Genomic DNA, 6,982 nt, shown 5'->3' on the forward strand with positions numbered 1-6,982 from the left:
CTAAATATCTATATGTTGCGGACGTGAATGAAGTTGTGTATTACAGCAAAGACTGGTATTTTCCACTCCCATTGAGCTGTGAGGGATTAGTGGGTCTAGTGTAACTGACCTGACCTGACGCAATGTCAGGTGGAGACAGGGTGGGGGATTAGTGGTCTCATATTACTAACCTGATGGAAAGTCAGGTCACCCTTTCTTGGGTGGAAGATTAGTGGGTCTCATGACCTGAAGATGTCTTGAATAGCTATGCTAGGCCTCACCATTTCCTCTAATATGTCATGGAAGCCACACATCCTCAACATTGCTAAAGCTGCCTAAAGCTGGGAATGCTGTACAGATGCCGTAGCTACTTCACTCCTGAGCAGTTGCTTCAGGTATATAAGGGATTCATTCGTCCTAACTTGGAGTACCGCTCTCATATCTGGGGTGGCTCTTCTTCTGTCCAACTGTTAGATCGGGTGGAATCAAAGGCATTTCGTCTTATTAACTCTCCTCCTGTAGTTGATAATCCTACTTCCCTTTCTCTTCGCCGCAATGTTGCTTCACTCTCTCTCTTTTACAGGTACTTTAACGGGCAATGTTCGGTGGACTTGGCATCCTGTGTACCGCCGGCAAGGCCGTGGGCTCGTAACATTCGTCTTGCCCGCTGTGCCCGTGTACTATAAAAGAATGTACTATAACCCGTAATAGTACATTCTTCTTTCCTCACACAGCCAAACTGCGGAATGCCCTGCCTTCTTCTGTGTCTCCACACTCATACAATCTGTCTCAATTCAAAAAGCTGTTTTTTCGGCATCTTCGCAGTGTAGATTAATATAATCATTTTCTGTTCTATTTGTAATATATTTTTACTCTTATTTTTTCGCCCCCCAGGCCCCGTTGTGGGTCGATGACCTGTGCCCGGGTGGGCTATTCCCCGTAAAAAAAAAAAAAAAACGGCGGGCAACTGAAAAGGTATAAGGGTAGTCTTAAGAAAAACCTGAAAAAGTGCCAAGTCGACCCCTCACCTGGGAGACGATTACTCCACACCGTAACACTTGTAGGAGCACCACACGAGGTGTCAATACTTTCGAGTTAGCCCGACTGCAAACCGAGGCAGACAAGCGCCAACGCCTGAAAGACGCTGCCACCGCTCCTCCCGCACTCGATGTAGCCCTCCACATGTGCAACTCATGTGAACAACTCTGCCGGTCCCGTATCGGCCTCTTTAGTCACCTCAGAGCTCACCAATGAAGGTGACATCCTTAATAACTCATATCATTGTATCATAGCTGGATGATCGTCATACTCGATTCCGAGTGACAGCAAAGTAATAGTAGGATTAAGGAACTCGTGACAGTGTTTGGGTGAAGGTTAGAGCTAGGTGTAGGATAGGTCATCGTAATTCAGGTTAGGTGTAGAGGATTACCTTATCTGTTAGATTAAAAGAAAATCCCGGTCACTTGTGGTATAAGACCAAATGGGTTGATCACCATGTCTTATCGTGTTTATTGTGTGAAGTGATAGATATGATAGCGTTATCTAACCCCTGCAACTGACACGAGGACCCACTACCTGACGGGGGTTATGGGGGAGAGGTCGAAGTCAAAGAGTACTGGCGGGAGATGTGACGGCGCTGGTGGTAGTGGGGGGGGTCATCCTTAATAGTTAGTCTCTGGTATTGCTGTTCCATTTTAATCTCATTGTCTCCTTTACTTAATGCTCAGGTCGTTCATGTTGTACCTGGTTTATTTTTTCTACTCTGGTGTTTATGAGTTGTATAGTGAGTCACGGTTTGGGGGAGTCTTGGGGCCTAGGGGTTTGGGAGGTCTGAGGGTCTAGGGGTTTGGGAGGTCTGAGGGTCTAGGTGTTTTGGGGCCTAGGGGTTTGGGAGGTCTGAGGGTCTAGGTGTTTTGGGGCCTAGGGGTTTGGGAGGTCTTGGGGTCTGGGAGTATTCACGTGATGTGTGTATAAATATGTAATAGGATCCGGATACCAAGACGGATATGTAAACAAATAAATATAAATGTTTTAAAGTTTATTTATAGCGATAAATAAACTGATGTAGATGTACTGTACACAGGGTGATTCAGCAAAGAGTACTAACCTAACCTAACCACAATGTCTCTATGGTAAAGTGTCAGATGCTGCATAGTGTCCACGTTACAATACATTTAAGAGTTGTATTAATGAGAGAGAATTTGTTGTGAAACCCCTGAAGGTTTTTGTAATCATTTATTCATAGATGTCTACAGTGTGACGCCTGTCTCATTACACCTGTGTCAGCTATCTGTATCACGCTGTACTGCTGTGCATAAGACATCTGTGACGTCACGATGATGTACCCCCTAGTGACTTTGTTGCACTACGAACTTTATTACAGCAGTGGTTAGTCGGTGCTGCATACATTGTCATGCAAGAGTCTGGTGTAGGGTTCAGCACCAAGCGCCATGTGGGTGCCAGTAGTGCCAACCACCAGCTCCATCGATTGTTCTACAGTCAGCTGTCTCCCTACCCCCACCACCACCATCCTGGCTCTTGGGTGGGGGAGATAGGGGAGGTGGGTGGTGAGGGGAGAAGGAAGGGGGTTTGTTTGATTTTCCTCAATATCTTCTTCACCCAGGCCACTGCTGCCTCTATTTCTGGGGTGTTGACTCGCCCTCATGATGTGTAGGGTCCGCCCCTCTCTTGTCTGCTGGAGGCTGTCTGTCTGCTCCTCTCACTTATAGTATGAAGCGACAAGTGTGATCATACTAAGTAAATTTTAAGTGTGTCTTTTATCATATGTTTTCAAGTGTGATTCATACTTGTGACTTTAAGAATACGGTGAAAAGTGTGATCATAATAGTGAAAGTTAGAGGTAATGTTTAGTGTGACTCTCTCTCTCTCTCTCTTGTAATGGCAGTAGTGATGGTAGGATATTGGATTAAATGAGTGTAATAAAGGTTTAATGGTTGTCACTGATGGTAATGTGGTTGTCGGGGGCATCAGGTAAGGAAGAGGCTCTTATTGTTAATGAGTAGAGGTGAGGGGTGAGGAAAAGGTAGGTTAGGGGAGGTGAGGAGGGATAGGGGAGATGAGGGGGTGTGTGAGGAGGAGGGGTGAGGAAATGGGAGGTGGGAAGTGAGGGAAAGTGAAGGTAAGGGGTGTAAGGAGAGGTGAGGTAAGGGGTGTGAGGAGGGGTAAGTAAGGGTGAGACGGTGGTGGGGGGTGAAGAGGAGTAGGAAGGTGGGGATGAGGGACGAGGAGGGATGGGAAGGTGGGGAGTGTGAAGGGAGAAGATGCGGTGTGATGATGAGTTGTGAGGGGAAGGGAGGTGAGGAGAGCTCTGAGGGGAGGGGGAAGGGTGAAGGGGTGAGAAAGGTTGTGAAGGGGAGGGGGGTAAAGGGAAGCGGCATTAGGGTCAATGTTTACATGTGGATCAGGTGATTGGTGGGATCACTTTACCTGAGAGCACCTGCCTCCCACGACCACACTCCCCCACACCCTACATGGTCACACCTCCCAGTGCCACACCCCCCCCTCCACACCCTACATGGTCACACCTCACAAGACCACACCTCACACGACCACACCATACAGGACCACGCCCTACACGACCATACCCCACACGACCACACCCAACATGGCCACACCCCACAAGACTACACCCTACACGACCACACCCTACGTGACCAGTTGACCACACCCCACACGACCGCACCTCCCACGACCACACCCTTTACGACTATACCTTATCACGACCCTAAAATCTAATCAAGAACTCTAAACTTGTTCATTGTGTGTGTGTGTGTGTGTGTAGGCCAGACACAGAGACGCCCCGGGTGAAGAGAAGATGCTGGCGCGCTTAAACATTGACTTCGTAGGAGGGGTGGGGGTAGGAGGGAGGGTAGAGGAGGGAGGGAGGGGAGGGAGGGAGGGTAGGAGGAGGGAGGGACTGAGGGAAAATGAGAGGCAATGAGGAGAGATGATTTTTTTTTTTTGGGGGGTCCAGGTGTTGTGAAGGTCCTATGGTAAGCAACATCTCAAGGCCTGTGGTGTGTGTGTGTGTGTGTGTGTGTGTGTGTGTGTGTGTGTGTGTGTGTGATCTATAAGTGATATTCCATTCAATCTTACCTCAATTATTTTAGCCAAGTTCTTGTGTCGTAAACTTAAATAGGACTCAGTTAAGTGTTTCTGCTATGATCAGTGAGAAGGAAATACACACACACACACACACACACACACACACACGAAGCTCACTATCTACCTGTTTCTGTATATTAATGATGTAAGAACAGGCATACAAACTTAGTGTGGTCACTCATGCGCGCATAGTGACAACTCGTGTCCTGTATATGTCTGTGTGTGTGTGTGTGTGTGTGTGTGTGTGTGTGTGTGTGTTTGCTTGTGTATGCTGGTCATGGCAAACGGGGAGTGGGAGGGCGGAGAAGTGGAGGCATCGTGGTGACCTTGTGGCCCAAACACAGCATCCCTCACGTAAGCACGAGATAAAAAGGTAATTATCACCTGGAAATTAGACACCCTAGCTTCTTTCTACCGATAATTAAACACCCTAACGCTACCTGACGAGTTTAGCTTAGGTTTGCTTAGATTAGGTTAGGTTAGCTTAGGTTAGTTTAGGTTAGGTTAGGTTAGGTTAGGTTAGGTTAGCTTAGGTTAGTTTAGGTTTGGTTAGGTTAGGTTAGGTGTATGTTGCTGCGTTATTGAGGAATGAAGAAGTGAAGGGCATGACGCTGCTTGACTAAATATTAACACTACGTCGTCGTCATTTCTCACAGGTCACCTTCCTCACCTCTGTTTCTCCCTCCCTCCTCCGTCTCTACCTTCCTCTCTCTACTTCATCTCTTCCTTCGCGTCTCTCCTTCGCCTGTATCTATCTTTTATTTATATATAACTCTCTGTTTCTCCTTTTATCTCCCTGTTTTCCCTGTATCTCCCTGTTTCTCCCTGTCTCTCTCTGTTGTCTCTCCCTCCGTCACTCAGGGAGACGTTCCTCCTTTTCCCTTGTTTGTTGTGGACGACCTTCACTATTATTTCCTGCTTCTGTTTAAGGGGTGATTACGTCATGCTTCCCCCCCCCCCTCTCTCTCTCTCTCTCTCTCTCTCTCTCTCTCTCTCTCTCTCTCTTCGTGTCTGTCTGTCTGTCATCACCACTTCCATTATTTCGCCACATCGTGTTTTCATTAACAGTTAAAACATGAACAGGTGTCGTAATGTTTCCTGGTGTGTGTGTGTGTGTGTTAAATTGGTTAACTTTTGTAGGCACCTGAAAATTAACCACCCCCTTCCCCACCTAACGCTCCCTAGGGGGGGGGTTAAGTTAAGTTAGAATAGGTTAGGTTGGGTTAGGTTAGGTTAGGTTAGGTTAGGTTGGGTTGGGTTGGTTTATCTTCAGGTGATCTATGGTTCTTCTAAGAGTAATGTACTTATTTCAGCTGGGAGACGACGGGGCCTTTGTGGGGGGAAAACATGTTTGACCTTGTGCCTACACTGACCTTACCACCAGTGACGTCAGATATTTGTATTGAGGATTTGCAGGTCCGAGTTACGTGGTGAACGGTGTTGTCACGCACTCTGTTTGTTGTCACTCACGTACTCTGGCTGTTATCACTTACGTACTCTGGTTGCTGTCACTCACGTACTCTGTGTGTTGCATTAGGTTCCCGGTTCTTAGGTTTCAAATAACTCAAATAACAATCAGCATTTTCTGTTTTTATTAAAGTAACCTGTAATAAGAAACGAAGACATTATGAAGGATTTTTAAAACGACCTTTGACACGTTAAATAAAGCCAAACAGTAGAGGTGTTGTATTCAAGCGTTGACTAAGAGCGTTCAAGATGGCACAAATTATCTTCTTCTGCCATTGAGAAAACAATATCAATAGCATTTTATTCTCCCTACCTAGTTTTTTCTCGTTTTTTATTAGAGTAAATTAAACACATATTAAAATCTTTTATACGAAGAACTTTTGATAATTTAGTGAAGGGTCTGGTGGTAGTTTTCAGAGGCGGTGGGTGTCTGGCACAAGACCAAATAGTGTCATAAGATGGCGGCCACTGTAACATTATTTAATCTATCCTCCCCCCCCCCTCCCACGAGTCGATAGATAATAGTTACCTGATGACTGAATGTTTGTCGAGGAAAATGTCTTGTTCTGAGCCCAACAAACTAACCTAACCAAACCTAACCTAACCTAACCTTACCTAACCTAAATGCACTCTTCAGGTGACGGAAGCCAGTTACTTGTTTGTGTGGCTTCATTTATACATTATTATATTACTGCCAAACACAATGTATATATTAAGATCCGCTGATACAGTCACTTTCCTGTGCTGATGAGGACAGTTATAGACAGGATATTGTAGAGTCAATTCAATTTCAATTTCAATTGTTTATTCCTGGATCGAGGAAGCGGGATCCTAGTGCTGTCACTAGGTACAATAACACCAGAAGCATCTGGCAAGTGTCACAAGTATATACAGTATAAATATTATAAAGGGGCTTACTAAAGCCTAAGGAAGGAAGGATATTCCTTTAACACATTATCAATGTTATTTACATAGTATCTGGCCAGTATGGGGAGGATCATCGTGTCTCCGTCAGGGGGTCGTGGAGTGGTGGTCCAGCAGGCGTCACGGAAGCGTTGTGTGTGGGGACATCTTAGGAGGTAGTGGATAAGGGTGCTGCTGTCGGGTCTTCTGCATAATGCACAAGAGCGCTGCTCAGGGGATGCGGGGATACCAATCTCCCAAGCAAAGTCATACCCAAATTGTAGAGTCATTGGTCCAGTTACATGACTCTAACGACGCCAGTCAGTAGTAAAACTGCCTTACCTAACTTAATTGGTGTTATATTATCATGTGTTTTCTCTATCTATCTATCTATCTATCTATCAATCAATCTATCTGTCTATCTATCTATCTATCACCCTGTGTAACTCTCCCTGTCCCGCTGGTGATAGTTTGTGGGTGAGTGGAGGGGAGGGGAGGGGGATCGTGT

The sequence above is a fragment of the Homarus americanus genome, unplaced genomic scaffold, assembly GCF_018991925.1.
Source record: "Homarus americanus isolate GMGI-L3 unplaced genomic scaffold, GMGI_Hamer_2.0 scaffold3806, whole genome shotgun sequence".
NCBI classification, from domain to species: domain Eukaryota; kingdom Metazoa; phylum Arthropoda; class Malacostraca; order Decapoda; family Nephropidae; genus Homarus; species Homarus americanus.